This window comes from Nicotiana tomentosiformis, chromosome 5 (assembly GCF_000390325.3).
Source record: "Nicotiana tomentosiformis chromosome 5, ASM39032v3, whole genome shotgun sequence".
In the NCBI taxonomy this organism is placed as follows: Eukaryota; Viridiplantae; Streptophyta; class Magnoliopsida; order Solanales; family Solanaceae; genus Nicotiana; species Nicotiana tomentosiformis.
In genome coordinates this window covers 29136782-29155139 of record NC_090816.1, presented here as the reverse complement: position 1 = coordinate 29155139, position 18358 = coordinate 29136782, and positions in this window count along the sequence as shown.

Here is an 18358-nt window from a genome sequence, read left to right as displayed (position 1 = left end):
ACCGAAGAAGGTCACGCCGAGATAAACTCCACAAGTATGACCTGGGATTGGAGAAACAAATATATAGAGTACTTCAAGAATGGGAAGCTTCCTTCAGATCCAAAGGAATCGAGAGCTTTGCGCATAAAAGCAGCACGGTTCACCCTGTCCGAAGACGGAACTCTGTTTAGAAGGACGCTCGATGGACTATTGGCAATATATTTAGGACCAGGAGATACCGGTTACATCCTACGGGAAATTCACGAGGGCACTTTTGGAAACCATTCCGGTGCCGATTTGCTGGTTTGCAAAGCAATTAGAGTAGGGTATTATTGGACCGATATGGGCAAAGATGCGAGGGAGTTCGTTCGTAAATGCAACAAATGCCAAAGACATGTGCCCATGATTCATCAACCCGGGGAGCTACTCCACTCTGTCCTATATCCATGGCCTTTCATGAAATGGGGAATGGACATCGTCGACCCCCTCCCATCGGCCCCAGGTAAACCTCAGTTTATTTTGTTTATGACAGATTATTTCTCTAAATGGGTTGAAGCACAGGCTTTCGAGAAAGTCAGAGAAAAAGAAGTGATAGAATTCATTTGGGACCACATCATATGTTGATTTGGGATGCCATCCGAGATTGTATGCGATAATGGAAAATAATTCATCGACAGCAAAGTAACTAAATTTCTCGAAGATCACAAGATCAAAAGGATCCTATTAACTTCGTACCATCCCAGCGAAAACGAGCAAGATGAATCGACCAACAAAACCATTATCCAAAATCTTAAGAAGAGATTGACCGATGCAAAAGGAAAATGGAGAGAAATACTACCCGAGGTCCTATGGGCATATCACACAACATCGAAATCAAGTACCGGAGCAATGCCATTCTCGTTGGTTTATGGCACCGAAGCTTTGATCCCGGTTGAGGTCAGAGAACCTAGCATCAGGTTTCGATATGCAACAAAGGAGTCAAATAATGAGACCATGAACACAAGCCTAGAATTATTGGACGAAAGAAGAGAGGCCGCTCTCGTCCGATTGGCCGCCCAAAAATAGCGGATCAAAAGGTACTATAATCGAAGAACCAATCTTCGACATTTTAAAATTGGTCTTGGTGCTAAGGAAAGTCACCATTAACACCCAAAATCCGAATGAAGGGAAGCTGGGTCCAAACTGAGAAGGACCATATCAGGTTCTCGAAATCGTCTGAAAGGGACCCTACAAGCTCGGCGTGATAAACGACAAACAACTACCGAGCAATTGGAACGTATCGCATCTAAAACGATACTAATGCTAACGTATGACGCTCCCATGTTCATTTGTATTTCGAAATTAACCCTTGTAGGTGTTACCAGAAACAGGGATGGATTCTTCAACCCGAAGCCTTTAGGTCTGAAAGCACGCATTGCACTCTTTTTCCCTTAGATTAGTTTTGTCCCAAACAGGTTTTTCGAAAAGGTTTTTAATGAGACAACCATTGATCGTGCTAACTTAGAACAATTCAACAGTATCCGAGGCCTTTTTACAATCAACCTCAAATCCTGGGGGGTATTGCCCTCGAATATATCAAGTTCGATACAAGAAAGTTACTTCATGGCAACAAGGCCTCGATAGGAAAAATTGTAAGGGCTAAATAGTAAAATGAACCATACCCGTTTAGTTTGCTTGAGCCCTGGCTCAAAACATGAATACATGTATAATGACTTATAAAGAGAAATTTCTTCTTTACAGATATCTCATATCTCAGAAAGATTCTTCTAATTCATGTTTGTGATCTATTATGTAAACATGCTTAAGGGTCGACCATGAACGGAGTTTGAAAAGTTACCCCATAAATCAGAGATTGGCAACTGAAAAATCAACGAGATCAAGATCCATAAAGCTTAAGGGATACATTACTTCGAGTTCGAGCAAACACTCACTCGACCATTAAAGCCTAAGGGCTACTCTTACTTCGAGTTCGAGCAAACACTTAGTCGACCATAAAGCCTAAGGGCCATATTGATTCGAGTTCAAACTATTGCCCCGAATAGGGGACTACGTATCAAGCTTATAAAGGCTACTCTGCTTCAAGTTTGAGCAAATCATTTCATTTGACATCTATCTATCGAGCCTAGGGACTGCCTATAATAAATGGTCGAGTGTAATACTTACTACCGGCCCTTACTATCTCAATATTGGACCTTCGAATAATTATTCAATGCTAAGGCACTTTTGACCTTTGTATAAATTAACAAAAAGGCAAAAGATTCGGAAGCCATAAAAGGGAAAAAAGTTTCATATACAGATATTTTACAAAGGCAACTCGGCCCGAACGAAGTTCTTTACAAAGGCCGAAAGCACCCTCAATAGAAATAACAACAACTACCTAAGATCCTAAATGGCTTGGTCTTCATCGGAGGTCGCGTCCTCGAGATCTTCCCCACCTTCAGATTCGCTCTAGCTATCGGAGTCTTCCTCGGGGAAGGCCAGCCTTCGAGCCTTGTTTTCCTCCGCCTTGGCAATTTTGATCTCGGCCCTAACATCGAAGCCCTGAGCGCCGATCTCCTCGAGAGGTTCTCTCAGAGCCTTCCATTTAGCTTGCTCAACCATGCTCTTGGATTTGGCTTGGTTGACCTCAAAATCGATCCTGAACTGGTCCAATTTTGCGCCAGCTCTTTTATTGGCCTCGATCAGATTTGGCCACTTCAAGTTCATCAGCCAAGCTTGCTTTATCAGAAATAGCCAAATCTAACCGATGCTGAAGCTGCTTCATCCTCTCGATCAACACCGAGGCATTTTCTTTCGTAGATCAAAGTTGGGCCTCAGACGACTCCAACTGAGCTTGAATGGCTTTTTTTTAGGCAAGGATATCCATATTCTTTTTAAATTCTTCTGCCTCGACAAGTAGCCCATCTACCTGTGAGTTGAGCCGTCCGATCTGCTCGATCCTATGCCAAACCTGCTGAATTAAATCATTAGTGGTTATCTCTAATTCATCTTCACTATCATGGAAAATTCAAAATACCTGCTCGACTATCTCCTCATGCTCTTCTCGAGCTGCTGTCAAATATGCTTGAAGTTTCTCACTAAGAAGTTTGTAAGAGTCACTCTTCTTAGTGAGGTTCCGAACCTCAGCCTCGTGGTCCTCACGGATTCGGAGGAAGGCCTCGTGATGCAGCACCGAAGCCTACAAACATAGGAAAAAAGTTAGAATTAACTACATATCTAAATATAAGAGAAACAACAAATATGCCATCGAAGCTACCCGATTCAAAGCATGCTGGGCCTCGTTGAAAAGGCAGGCTGGTCCTACCACATTCATCACTAATTGATCCTCTTCGGTCACCAAGGACCGAAGATAACTGGCAACCCCCAAGGGGGAGAGAAAATTCGGGTATCTTCGGAGACGGAGAGCACTACCTTCCACCTACGATCGGGATCAACATTCGGGGTCGGGAATCGGTCCACCAGTTTCAGAACTTATGAAAACCTGGAAGAGCTCGACCATGATGTTTTCTTTGGTATCGGTAATCCATCAAACCCGATAACCTCCTCCGAGACAGCTGACTCGATCCCATCCCGAGAACCGTGGATATCGGTCGGCTCCTGAATTCCCTCGTAGGATCGACCTTCTAACATGCTATCCTCACGGATCATAGCATCCGATATCTAAGGGGATCCAGTAATATCGACTATCCCGAGCTCGTCCCTCAAGATATCTTCTACCCGAGATGTCCTGCCCTCGGTATCTCCGTTGACCAGCTCAGCTCGAGATTGAATATTCTCGGCTTTCCCTTGTTCGGGAATCACGGCCAGAACTCTTTTGTTAACATCCGCCGATTCGGAGGATTGTTGTATCACAACATTGGCCCACACACATTCTAACTCCTCTTCTTCTTCTTCTTCGGGCTCGTCCCTTAATTCGCGGATCGAGTCCAAAGGCATAATATCGGAGCCCCCCTGGGTTTGCAAGTTCTCTTCACCGGGGTTTTCTTGTCCGAGACCTGGGAACTCGGTGAATCTTTTATTTTCTTCTCTTTAACCTGCTTCGGGGCAGGGACCTCTTCATCACCATATGGGGGCCTCATAACAACATCTTTCCTGAGTCCTACAAAGGAAGAAAAGAGGGTAAGTAAGTGATGAATATCGAGCCACAAACAAACTGATTAAGAGACTTACCGTGACTACGGGCCTCCCATCGGCCCTTTGATAGTTCCACCCAAGCACGCTCAGAATACGGTCTAGCACGAGACCTTCAACCCATTGTTTAAGGTCCGGGGATCGGTTCCGGCATCTAAGCCACAGTTGTAACAGAAAATAAAGAGTGGATCAAGAAAATGAAAGGCGGTCCCAAATTAAAATGCTCGAAAAGAAGTAAATACTCATGGCTCATATTCCATTTCTCAGGAAACAGCATGTTGGTGGCATAAATCAGGTCTGAGGTTTTAACTCGAACAAACTGGCCCATCCAACCTCGATCACGAGTTTCATCTATACTCGAGAATAACACTTTACTGGCTCGGCGAGCTAGCTTGATCAGCCCCCTCAGTAGAGTCGGTGACTATAAAAGCGCATAAGGTGATCGAGTGTGAAAAGACACCCCTCTATTTTTCTTGAGAAGAATCAGAAAAGAATCACTATTCTCCAAAATGAAGGATGAAATTAGCCAAGGGTCACGTCGTATCTTTTACAAAAAGCGTTGATGACGGGATCTAATGGACCCAATGTGAAAGGGTAAGTATATACACTTAAGAACCCTTCCACATGGGTAGTAATTGATTCTTGGGGAGATGGGAATACCACGTGCTTGTCGCCCCAGTTGCATTCCTTTTTTAAGTTTTCGAGAATTTTCTCGGTGATTGAACACTGGTACCTCGAGACTGCCTCACATCGGCCCGGTACCGAAGAAGGTTTTTTCAACTTTAAAATCAATGACAGTCGAGCACCCTACCAGAATGAACTCCTCGGGGTGGGGCTCCGCTGCATCCTCACTGCCGGTAGGCCGCGATGAAGAAGCGACCTCTTTCTGCGGCACCGTTTTGGAGGTTTTCACCATTAATGAATAATAGAAAAGGGAATTGGTTTTGTTTGTGATGTAAATTATATGAAGCAGAGGGATTTTTGAAGAATATACAAGAGTAGAGGAAAAACTTTTGAGTAAAAAGTTTGGATGTGAATAGAAGTTTGAATATTTATAGGCCTGATAATGACGGTTCAGAACCGGTAGTGGCCGACCAACGACTGACAAACATTTCATGTCTTGGTAACTGGACTGATGGGACGTTTGTCGCATACATCATAATCGGGCTCATCACTGATTGTCATTTCCCACCTAGTTGGAATTCGGAAAATCATATCATTTCTCGCCATATTTCTTCCGAGAAACGAGGGCACTATTTGTATACGGTCAAAACCAGTTGTGCCCTTCGTGTAATTAGTCAAGATTGGAACGTGAAAAAACGAGGGTCATCATCATAATATCTAGACAAAATCTGAAGCCAGGTAATCGAGCTCGAGATCCAGAGACCGATCAATACCGAGCTCGAGTCAATATCGAGCTCGAGACCCATAGACCGACTGATACCGACCGATACCGAGACCGACCGAGATTGAGCCAATAGACAAAGAGCCGTTGTAGCCACACTGGGGGAGAGAATCTTGGCTGGAATTAAGGAAAAGCTAATTAACTAATCTATCATAAGATTCCCACTATGTATTTTTAATAATATCTAAAGTAGGTTTCCTCCATTATATTAAGAGTGGCTATCATTTCTACAGCAGAGGACATTAAGACATTAATACACTCTCACATTTCAATAATTATTGAGATTTACACACATATAGGAAAGATTATCCTTTTGTGGGCTTGTTACATCGGTTCATCTTGTTCATCTAGAAATCATTCTCCACTTTTTGCAGTCAATACTGGATATATTTCTACTTATTTTTTCGATTTTTGACTTTTGATTAATAACTTAGTATTTCATTATGGAATTGATTCCTTTTGCCCGTGTTGATTGTATCACATTGTTTGTGGCTAGATTCAAGGCATTCGGAGGCCGTTTCACGAGGCAAGGGTGTGTTGGAGTAGGGAATTTCTCGGATTGAGGTAAGTAACACTTCTAAACTTGCACCTGAGGGTTTGAAACCCCGAGTTATGTGTTATATGATTGGTGTTGAGGTGACGCACATGCCAAGTGAAGAGTGTGTGAGAATACACCATATGAGTTGTGACTTGGTCGATTCTATAAAACTGTATAGTGGATTTATCTTGTTGATATCCGTATTTTCATCATGTGATAAAGTAATTGAGTTGTCAATGATGCTAGAAATCATGTTTAGGTTATTAATGGTACTGTTGGGACCCATAGTGGTCGTTTCCTTGCTATTGACTTATTGATTACATTGGAATTTCGTACTCAGTCATATTTATTCATTGTATATCATATCTCACTCTCCGTTGCTATTTATTGCTGTATCATATCATCATTTTTAGGCTAGTTTCATGACATTGTGAGCCCGAGAGAGAGAGAGAGAGAGAGAGAGACTGGAGAGATTGATGACTAAGTTAGGCCGAGGACCTACTTGAGAGTGACAGTTATGGGATCGGGCTGCACGCCGCAACATGGTTATTGATTTATGCCCGGATCTGGCTTATTATAGCGCTTGGGCTGTAGGAGTCTCTTCGGAGTCTGTACACACTCCAGTGAGCACAGTTGATTATATTGAGGGATGGATTTTCCCTGGACATGGATCTTGTCCGAATCATTTTTGTTTGGGGATGGATCTTCCCCTGGGCTGGACTGGCCTTATACAGTACTAAGTAACTGTAAGGCCCCGTAAAATTTCATCTAAAACCTGAGGTTACATGGTGACGAGGTAGGCTAATATGTTTAGTGATGGTGCCATGGTACGGACTTTTGGGTCGAACAGTGCGCTAGGGAGTTAAAAGTAAAATATTGGAGTAAAAAGATATTTCTACGGCCCACTATGCGGATGGAGGTGTACTCACAATACCACAACTCTACACAAAGAGGCCCCATCGCCTCACCCTAATGTGTGCGGGTGGTGGTGTAACAACAACACCAAAAATCCTACACAAAGCGACCCTGCCGCCTCACCCCAATATATATGCTGGTGGAGATGTAATCCCAATCATAATCCTTACAGAATTTGGCATAATAACTTTCATTTGAAACACGACTTGGAGTAATAACATGAAGACACACGATCCATACTTTGAACACATCCTCAATTAGTAACACAACATAATAAGAGTATTTGAAACACATATTGAACATATATCTTTGCCACAAAGCTTATTCGGAATAATCGATTTATGATAATCAACTAGGAACTTACAAGGGTAATGTGGGGTTCAATTCTAAGAGAAGAGTTTAGCCAACATACCTTGCTTCAAGCCTTTCAATTTACTATAACATTTAGGAAATCCTAGCCTCTTCGATCTATTTAGATATATAGCAAAATTGAACATAAATTAGGAAGATGTTCATAGTTTCAGCTCATTTGAGCATTTTATCAAACACTAGGTGTGAAAATTTGTCTACAAGGTTTTTCTACAAGATTTCCTTCATTCCACAACCATATCTTTACTTATTTGAGCTCAACAATTTTCCCACAAACCTTATTGGTACAAGCATATATAATTAATACTCTTACACCCAAGAATCATACTCCCAATCACCCATCTTTTACCCCAAACTCAAAATTTAAAGAATTGGGGGAAGAAATTCATACCTCTTTGAAGCCCTAGCAAGATCCTTGTGAAATCTTCAAACCTTGATCAAGAATTGATGAACACATGGCTAGGTCTTCTCTCCCTCTCTCTAAGATACTCTCACCTCTCTCTAAAAATGTCAGATAAAACCCTTAAAAATGACCCCAAAGGCTATTCGTCAACATTGGGCCGAGTTACAAAAATCAGAAAAATGAAGCGTCGAAACACAATTTGCGATCGCATAGTGACCACAAAATAGATATGTGGTCCGTATAATAGGTCACAAAAGGTCGTCCGGAACTAGGCAATACTGCTTCAGTCTGCGGCCGTTATGCGGTCCGTAGACCTATTCTGCGGTCGCGAAGTTTGTCTACAACAACAACTACCAATCGAGCATTCAAATGGCTCCGTATGAGGCTTTGCATGGGAGACAATGTAGTTCTCAGGTGGGTTGGTTTGAGCCGAGTGAGGCCAAGCTATTGGGTACTGACTTGGTTCAGGATGCTTTGGATAGGGTTAAATGGATTGAGGATCGGCTTCGTATGACGCAATCTAGGTAGAAGAGTTACGCCGACCGGAAGGTTCGTGATGTTGCCTACATGGTTGGGGAGAAGGTTATGCTCAAGGTTTCACCCATGAAAGTTGTTATGAGGTTCGGGGAGAAGGGAAAATTAAGCCCTCAGTATATCGGGCCGTTTGAGGTACTTCAGAGGATTGGGGAGATAGCTTAAGCTTGCCTTGCCACATAGTTTGTCGAGTGTGCATCCATTGTTTTATGTTTATATGCTCTGGAAGTATGTTGGCGACCCGTCTCATGTTTTGAATTTCAGCACGGTTCAATTGTATAGTGATTTGACTTATGATGTGGAGCCGGTGGCCATTTTGGATTGGCAAGTTCGAAAGTTGAGGTTAAAGGACATAGCTTCAGTAAAGGTGCAGTGGAAAGGTCAGCCAGTTAAGGAGGCTACTTGGGAGACCGAGCGGGAGATGCAGAGCAGATATCCACACATATTTGATACCCTAGGCGAAAGTTGGAATTTTTGGAAAGTTTGACCTGGATTGGACCTTTTGATATCGGAGTCAGATTTCGATTCTGAAAGTTGGAATATGTCCGAAATATCATTTGTGACTTGTGTGCAAAATTTGGGGTCAATCGGACTCGATTTGATATGTTTCGGCATCGGATGTAGAAGTTTGAAGTTTTAAAGTTCATTAGGCTTGAATCGATGTGCAATTCATATTTTTAGCGTTGGTTGATGTGATTTAAAGGCCCGACTTTGTTCGTATGATGTTTTAAGACTTGTTGGTAGATTTGGTTGAGGTCCCGGTGGCTTCGGGTTGATTTCGGATGGTTAATAGATCAAAAATGGGACTTGGTGCATGACTAAAGCAGGGAGTGTGCTGGTGTAACCGCACCTGCAGAGCTTTGATTGCAGGTGCGAGCTGAGGTGCACAGATACATCCAAGATTGAGGAGGACTGTGGTTGTAGGTGCGAGGAGTTTTCCGCACCTGCGTGGCCGCAGGTGCGGCGTGAAGGGCGCAGAAGCGGATGGTGCGTAGGTGCGATGAGGATTTTCGCACCTGCAATTGCGCAGATGCGGGGGATAGGACCGCAGAAGCGGAGGCCCAACTCCAGTGGTTCACCGAAGAAGAGGGTGGATTGTCGCTTCTGCGACACCGCAGATGCGATTAAGTGTCCGCATAAGCGAAAGGCCTGGGAAAATTATTTAAAACAAGGGTTCACGATTTTGGCTTCATTTCAAACATTTCAAGCACGGGTTTGGGCGATTCTGGAGAGGATTTTTGAGGGGTTTCTTGAGGTATGTACCTTGTGCTCATTTTTGATCAATAATCTTGTTTCCCCGTTGATTTTCCCACCTAGTTGGTGTGTGTAAATTGAGAGTTTGAGGCTAAGGAATTGGAGAGTTTGATTTGGGGATTTGGGTGACGATTTGGTGTCGGATTTTGATAAATTTGGTATGGTTGGACTTGTAGTTGAATGGGCTTTCGGATTTTTTGCGTTTTATCGAATTTCGAGATGTGAGCCCGGGGTCGGCTTTTGAGTTGATTTTTGGCTTTTGATTAATAACTTAGAATTTCAGTATGGAAGTGATTCCTTTAGACCGTGTTGATTGCATCACATTGTTTGTGGCTAGATTCGAGGCATTCGAAGGCCGTTTCGCGAGGCAAGGGTGTGTTGGAGTAGGGAATTGCTCAGATTGAGATAAGTAACACTTCTAAACTTGTCTTTGAGGGTTTGAAATCCCGAATTATGTTTTATATGATTGGTGTTGAGGTGATGCACATGTCAAGTGACGGATATGTGGGCGTGCAACGTACGAACTGTGACCTAGTCGATTCCATGAAACTTTATAGTGGATTTATCTTGTTGATATCCATAGTTTCATCATGTGATAATGTATTTGAGCTGTCAATCATGCTAGAAATCATGTTTAGGCTATTATTGGTATTGTTGGGACCCATAATTGTCGTTTCCTTGCTATTGACTTATTGATTACACTGAAATTTCATACTCAGTCATATTTATTCATTGCATATCATATCTCAGTCTCCATTGCTATTTATTGCTGTATCATATCATTATTTTTGGGCTAGTTTCACGACACTGTGAGCCGGAGAGAGAGAGATTGGAGAGATTGATGATTGAGTGAGGCCGAGGGCCTGATTGAGAGTGACAATTATGGGATCGGGCTGTACGCCGCAATATGTTTATTGATTTATGCCTGGATCTGGCTTATTATAGCACTTGGGCTGAAGGAGCCCCTCGGAGTCCGTACACACCCCTAGTGAGCACAGTTGATTATATTGAGGGATGGATCTTCCTTGGAAGTGGATCTTGTCCGAATCATTTACCACCGTGCTACGGCCGGTCGGGCAGTTGCTACTGATCAGTTGGGCAGTTATGTTACGATATGGATAATAGTCCCAAGATAGGCATTAAATATATAAGTATAATTAGTATGCATATCATGGCCTTCAGAGGTTCAATTTGATTCTTATATCTCTCTTGCTGATGTTGACTTATTGTTATGTTATAGTTCTGCCTTACATACTTGGTACATTATTCGTATTGGCATCCTTTTATTATGGATGTTGCATTCATGCCTGCAGGTGTAGGTAATCAGTTTGCCGAGCCCTCATAGTAGACGAGGTTAGCATTCAGCGAAGGATCGGTAAGACTCCACTTCATTCGGAGTGCAGCCGAGTTTATAAGTCATCGTGTTAGAGTTTTGCTACATACTTATGGGAAGGTAGGGCCCTGTCCCGACCATGTTTCGATGTCAAATACTCTTAGAGACTTTGTAGACACATGTTCATTATGTAATGTATGTCAGAGGCCTTGTTGGCCCGTGTGCATTCATGTTTTAACTACGATGGATCGATGACATAACATTTTCCCACTTACAGTTGTGCATTGCAAGTTGTGTCCATGTTGGCCCATGATAGTTACAGAAGGAATGAGTTTAGTCAACTCAACCTATGTATGATCTAGTTTTTGTCGGATGATCATGAGTTACAGAGTAGTTCGCTTGGGCCAGTACGACACCAGGTGCTAGCCATGCCTCCCCAAGTTTGGGGCGTGACAATTAAATAATACTTTTTTGCACTAAATTTACCAAATTCCACCTCTGTTCATCAATACCTTGATTTGGATCACCATCACCATATACAAAGGAGAAAACCTTTAAATTGAGCGTCAAGTATTAATCGTTTCAAAACCAGATGCATACACAAACATTAAGAGGAAATGGCTTTTTCCCCCATACAGATTCAAAAAAGTTCATCATGACACCATCTTCATGTACTCGTTGTTGCATGTGAGAGTCGGGATGCCAATACCTAAACAAAGTTTATATTGTTTGGATAAGTCAATAAATAATATGAACAGAAAGTTAAGAGGGTCAGATGGCTCAGATATGTGGCCATTTATTGAAGCTCCTGATCATGATTGCCAATATTTTGAAAAAGGATATGACATCCTAAGGCTCATCCATGTTTAATTAGCAAATGATTGAACTATCCCATTGGATGGTATCATATTACAATTTAAAGATATTTTATTATTACACCCCATGCTTTTGTACGTAAAAGTACACCGTAAGTCGGTTGATGTAAGCTCAGAAGGAATGAAATCCCTCTACAAGGATAGGGAAGGTTTATCGAAGTCTTAAGTAATTTAAGTTAAATGAGACTTAGAAAAACAAATGAGATAATGGATACATGAAATATGGCTACTTGCTTACCGGGATACTTACTTGAGCTACTTGCTTACCTGTCCTACTAGCTTGAGCTACTTAACACATGTCGTGATTATTAAGTGAGGGAAAGATACATGTCTAAGTGAATAAGGGCAGCATGTGACACTTATTAATTAACCAAGCAGGTGCCAAGTAGGTGTGTCACCTACTTGCTAAAAGGGAAGGCACAAATTAGTCCACCAAACGGACATGTGTAGGTTAGCCAAGAGGGCCCTTTTAGGGGCTGAATCAAGACACATATCCTCATAATATCCAAGTAGTAAAAACATACAGAGATTCATGAAATTCTCTCCCAAATTGACCTACTCCAAACCCTCAAGAAGTTGTTGATAATCTTCTTCTTCTTTCAATTCAAGTTAAAGGGTAATCTCTAATCTTGAAGGATCTACTGTGAAGCAAGTTAATGGTCATCAAGGGCAATATACTACCATTGTTTCATTCCTACAAGATCTGATCTAGGTAAGAAAATCCTCACTCCTTCATATATTTGAGTTTATCTAAGTTCTAGCTAGGATGTTTGGTGAAGGACTTGTGAAGTAAGGGTTGGAAATTGAGTTGAATTTGTTGTGGTGTTATGGACTGTTTGGAGTAGTTTCATATTATCATATTGCTGTCGCATGAGAATATTGGCTTGGAAATATTGTATTTAATCTTATTGGTGCCTTAACTAAGTTGTGGGAGTAAGAATTGATAAAGTAATAATCTGAAAATCAGTTTTCAGTTGTTGTAATTTGTGGGCTGTTATGAGTTCGTTTTTATGTGGTGTTGTGGCTTAAAAATCAGTATGTATAACCTGAGTATATTGTGGTTGTCATTATTGATGTGTATTAAAATTCTAGCTAAGTTATAGGGATGGAAAAGTGCAAAGTAGCACTTGGTTGTTGTATGAGATCGTGATGTATTGTGATGGATATAAGGTTGGATATTGATGTAATATGTTTGTTAATATTTTGGACTTGTTGGTCTTGTTGTTTGATCTGAGGAAAGGAAAAGAATAAGGGGAGGTGATATCTAAATACTTGTAGATGAGCTAGTCATTCATTTGTGTTAAATTCTAGCTTCTGTAAGCTTAACAATGCTCCCTTATCGTTTGTTGTAGATTGAAGTACTAACGGGATGAACCAACGCCTTGAGGTTAAGTAAATGACAGAGGTATGTTAAGTCTAATCTTTCATTCTTTTGGCATGATCCAAGTAACGATACGTAAACGTAATGTTATTTCATAAATTGTTCTACTATTAGTAGTTAAGGATGTCTACGTTATTCATTCCTATGAAATATAATACAAAGCATGTCTAAGTATGTTTCTAAGTTTCTATTGAGGCATACGATAAAGATATTAATATTCATAATGTAGTGTTATATGCATCTTCATTTACCACTGAGCTACGGACGGTTGGGCAGTCATGCATCTATATTTACCATCGAGCTACGACCGGTCGGACAGTCATGCATTTACTATATGGATAATAGTCCCAAGAGATGAATTAAATATATAAGTATAATTAGTAAGCATATCATGGCCTTCAGTGGCACTTCAGAGGTTCAGTTTGATTCTTATATCTCTCTCACTGATGTTGACTTATTGTTATGATTCAGTTCTACCTTACATACTCGGTACATTATTCGTATTGACGTCCTTTTATTGTGGACGCTGCATTCATGCCTGCAGGTGTAGATAATCAGTTTGACGAGCCCTCATAGTAGACGAGGTTAGCATTCAGCGAAGGATCGGTAAGACTCCACTTCATTCGGAGTGCAACCGAGTCTATAAGTCATCGTGTTAGAGTTTTTCTACAGGCTTATGGGTAGGTAGGGGCCCTGTCCCAACCATGTTTTGATGTCAAATACTCTTAGAGGCTTTGTAGACATAGGTTCATTACGTAAAATATGTCAGAGGCCTTGACAGCCCGTGTGCATTCATGTTTTAAGTACGATGGATCGATGATACAATATTTGCCCACTTACAGTTATGCATTACGAGTTAGTGGCCATGTTGGCCCATGATAGTCATAGAAGGAAAGCGTTCAGACAACTCAACCTATGCATGATCTAGTTTTTATCAGACGATCATGAGTTACAAAGTGGTTCGCTCGGACCAGTACGACACCGGGTGCCAGCCATGCCTTCCCAGGTTTGGGGCGTGACAGTTAAATAATAATTTATTTTGCACTAAAAGCACCGAGAGTTCTTGATAAGAATTAGAGCAACCTAAATACAAAAAGAAGCAATCAAATCAAGATAGGAGAGAGGATTCTAATATCGTTTATTTAAGAATCACTTAAGGACCTTAATAGCTAGAAAAGCAGAGACATTTTGACAAAAATATAGCTTATGATTATTCAATTTAAAGACAGTCCTGGTCTAATCATTATCTCTGTATAATTTTGCTGAACTATACCCTATGCGCAGTGTCCCTTTCTATCGCACGATAAAATATACAATGTCACGTCTTTCAACTTGATAACATGCTAATTAGAACATCAAACTATTATCTAGCTGCTAAGAAGGAAGATGCGGATGGTTTCCCAATCAAAACTTCACGAATACGGATTTTAAAACTGGAGATTCTCAAGGGAGAATTTGCGGAAGAGGAGGATTACATGTGTCAGTTGGTGCTTCATGTGCAAGAGTTCAGGCGAAGACGGGAATCATTTTCTTTTACATTGCCGAATAGCGTCTCGCTTTTGGTAGGAAATATTGGGATGGTTTGGTCTTCAATGGTGATGCCAGGCAGGGTGAAAGAAGTATTGTTTATCTGGACTTTTAGAAGAGAAGAGAACATGGTGTGTGATGTGGCTCCACTAGGACTAATGTGGACCATTAAGAGAGAGAAATAGGAGAGCATTTGATGGAATAGAGAAGGATTTTGTACACTTGAGGAATAGCCTCTTTTTCCTTATTTACTTTCGGTGCACCCACGAGGTTACTCTAGTTATAGAAGATCGGGTATCATTTTTTTGGTGAGGTTTTCTACTTTTTGGTATACTTCTTGTACGTGACTATTTTGTCCATTGCTAACAAAATTTTGTTACTTGATAGAATAAAAAAAGGCAGCTTCAGATTAGATTGTAGATTTAGGAAGTTCTTTTCATTCAAGTAAGAGGTTTAGGAAGTTAATCATCCAAGAAGGTACTGATACAAGAGAACAAAAGGATGAGGAGAAAATTCCATGTTACAAGTGCATCATCGGAGAATCCCATTATTCCAAAACATTAGCACACATACTACCTCAACACCAAAAATATAAGTTGTATACATTTGTATTTGACATCACAAAGTTATTTCTTTTTCCCATCAAAATATCTTCTATTCCTTTCCAGCCATATATTTGACGAGCATAAAACACACACTTAAATATGCTCGCTAGTCGAATATAGTATAATATAATATCGTATTCACGTGGATAAGAGTTAAACAATATTTTTGTAGCTTATAGCTTGATTGCTATCCAAGATGATTAACAATTGAGAATTATGTGATTAAAAGATACAATTAACTAAGAATCTACGGTTATTGATTAATGACAAATGAATAAACGTAAGCAAGGAAGATATCAATGGGAAAAAGTAATGATTGATTGGATAGGTAAAAGATAAATGTCTGGGATTTAATTCTAGTCAATTCACTTCTAATGTTTAAGTGAGTCTCTCGAATTCACTCAATTATTAGTTCAAACGTTTAGGAGAAACTCCTCTCTCGATTAAGTCTCAACCTCACAATATGAACCAATTTAAGCTCACTGAAGATATGCAAGAATTCTTAGTGGATTGGTCTTTAGGAGAACCTCTTTCGATTATCCTCCTAACTAGGTCTAAGCAATAATTCAACTCGCCTCTTTCGATTACTAAGAAGAATCAATGAATTCAACCAACAAGATAATGCAAGAACATCACAAGTTATGCCTCTCTCGATTACATGAACATGTGAATATAGATGCAACAATTAAACCACCCAAACTATTCAATGCATAAAAACTAGAGTTAATATCCATAAACAATTACCAATACACCAAATCCATCAATCCCTAAAGAGCACTACTCCATATATGTGGAGTAATTCATCACAAATAAAGTTATGTTAAAGGAAAATATAAAACGATCCAAACTCTTATCTTGAGTGAGGATTGAATGATGAAATCCTTTTACTCTTGCTTCTCCCACTTCTCTTAGCCTCCTTAGGTCTTAGATATGTTAAAAGTCCAGAAAATAACGTTTTTCCATGTATATATACCAAGTAGGGTCGGCCCCAAACTAACACACCTTCTCCTATGCGAAATAGGACTGTTTTCGGAATAGGACGTGCGCGGCTGCGCACCTGGGAGTGTGCTCGCGCAGATGGCCGCGCACTTTGGAAAGAACACTGGCTAACTTGCGCGCCCAGTGCGCGCTCATGCACTTGGGTAGCCTCTGAACTTTACCAATTTTCTGACATAAATTTACACTGTTGCATCGTACTGTGCATCGCACTAGTGTATTTTTTCAGTAGTTCATTCTTCCTTGAATTTTGACATCCAGCAGTAATCCTCGACCCCCGAACACGATCCCGGCTTATCTTTTTGGGCTTTTACTCAGACTTCAAAGCTCCAAATAACTCAAATTAGTTCCACAATGTCTACATAACTCGTAATCACTCCTACAAGGCATAAAACACAAAATTAGTGCAAAACACTAGCGATTGAAAGCTCAACTCAATAAAGGCGTAGTAAATTAGAGTACGATAAGCAACTAAAACACACAATTATAGCCTACAATCAACACCTCACACTTAAATCATTGATCGTTCTCGAGCAATCAAACTACACTTTATAATGACACGATCTCATTACACAACTCTTATAACTCATCATACCAAGAATATTTAAAATAGATTAAGCACAATAGTGTAACATCCTAGCCTCAAGATTTGACTTAAAAACACCATGCATTATTTATAACCCACTCACTTACTCTAACCTAGAGGTCAATGACATTACCTTTCCTTCATGAATCAAGTGCCCTCACACAACAATAGAGAGTAGTTCCACACACCATAGAAATTAAAAACAATTAGGACCTCAAGAAATAAAGAATTCGCTCACTCTCAAAAACAACATTAATATGCCACAAAAGATGAACCACAAAAGATTGAGTACTACTATACTAATTCGAGTTCATTCAGTCAAGGATCAAGTAGAACTTTAAGTGGTTATAATGTAAACTGCGGGACTGGTAGGATACATTTAGATATAAGAGTAACTACACTCCCCTAAGCACTTTAATATATACATCTCATTGTTAAAACCCCATACTTATGTCGAACCAATACTCAATCTTCATATCAGTTTACATTAACTCCCGACTTATTTAAGCACAAATACATCAAGAGTTACAACTTATCAATGAATAATTTTCATAACAATAAACTATGTATATTTTTTCCTTTTTTCTTTTTCAATTTTAGTGGCTCTTACTTTTTCAAAACAATGCATCTTTCTCCTTATTTCATTAGCTCCACTCGAAAACCAATCAAATCACCCAACACTTCGACTTTTACAAAGTTCATACAATTTCAAGTGCTCACGAGAGGTAAATGATTCAAATATATGGTTAATTCAAACAAATGGTAAGGCTTGTAATGTGTTTACCAAAGAAATAGGATTACAGGTTCAACGGGGTTAACTACGATATATAACAAATTGGTGGGTAAACGCATATCATTGGCTCAACAGAGAAATGCCTATATCACTTCCAAGATTGAATAAAACTACTAATTCACTTTGCAAACACACGGGGCAAGTTCTAGACATAAAATGCAATGCACATAATACACAAAACCTCACATATACATGGCACATAACTCACTCCAGATTGAACTATCAAGACACTCTAGTCAAAGCAGTTAAGCAAAGTTAAAATTATACAATTTAAGATCCTTATGCAAGAGTAAGGAACTGAGCCTAAGCGTCACAACTAAAGCACTCGCTATTCTCAAGGTATAATAAAGTTAAGATATATTGCCTCCAATTCAAATCATAGCACAAGGTTTCCTATTACTAACAAAAATTAAAAACTAACTACACTCGATTCAAACAAATCCCTTAAAAAAGAACCGCGACACGAAGATAACCAAGGGGAAATTATTACACTATCTAACAAAAGAATTTTTTTTGTCTTTTTCTTTCGACTTTAATCCCTCAAGAAACCTGTCGAATGATATCCATCGTCTGGAAAAATCAAAAATTTTAAAATTTTTATGTTTTCTTTTTCAATATATTTTCTTAACCTACTAAACAAAAACTAAACTAACACATATACATACAACATACAGTTATCCCCTACCCCACACTTTAAGTTGTGGCATGTCCCCATGACACACAATTAAAAAGCA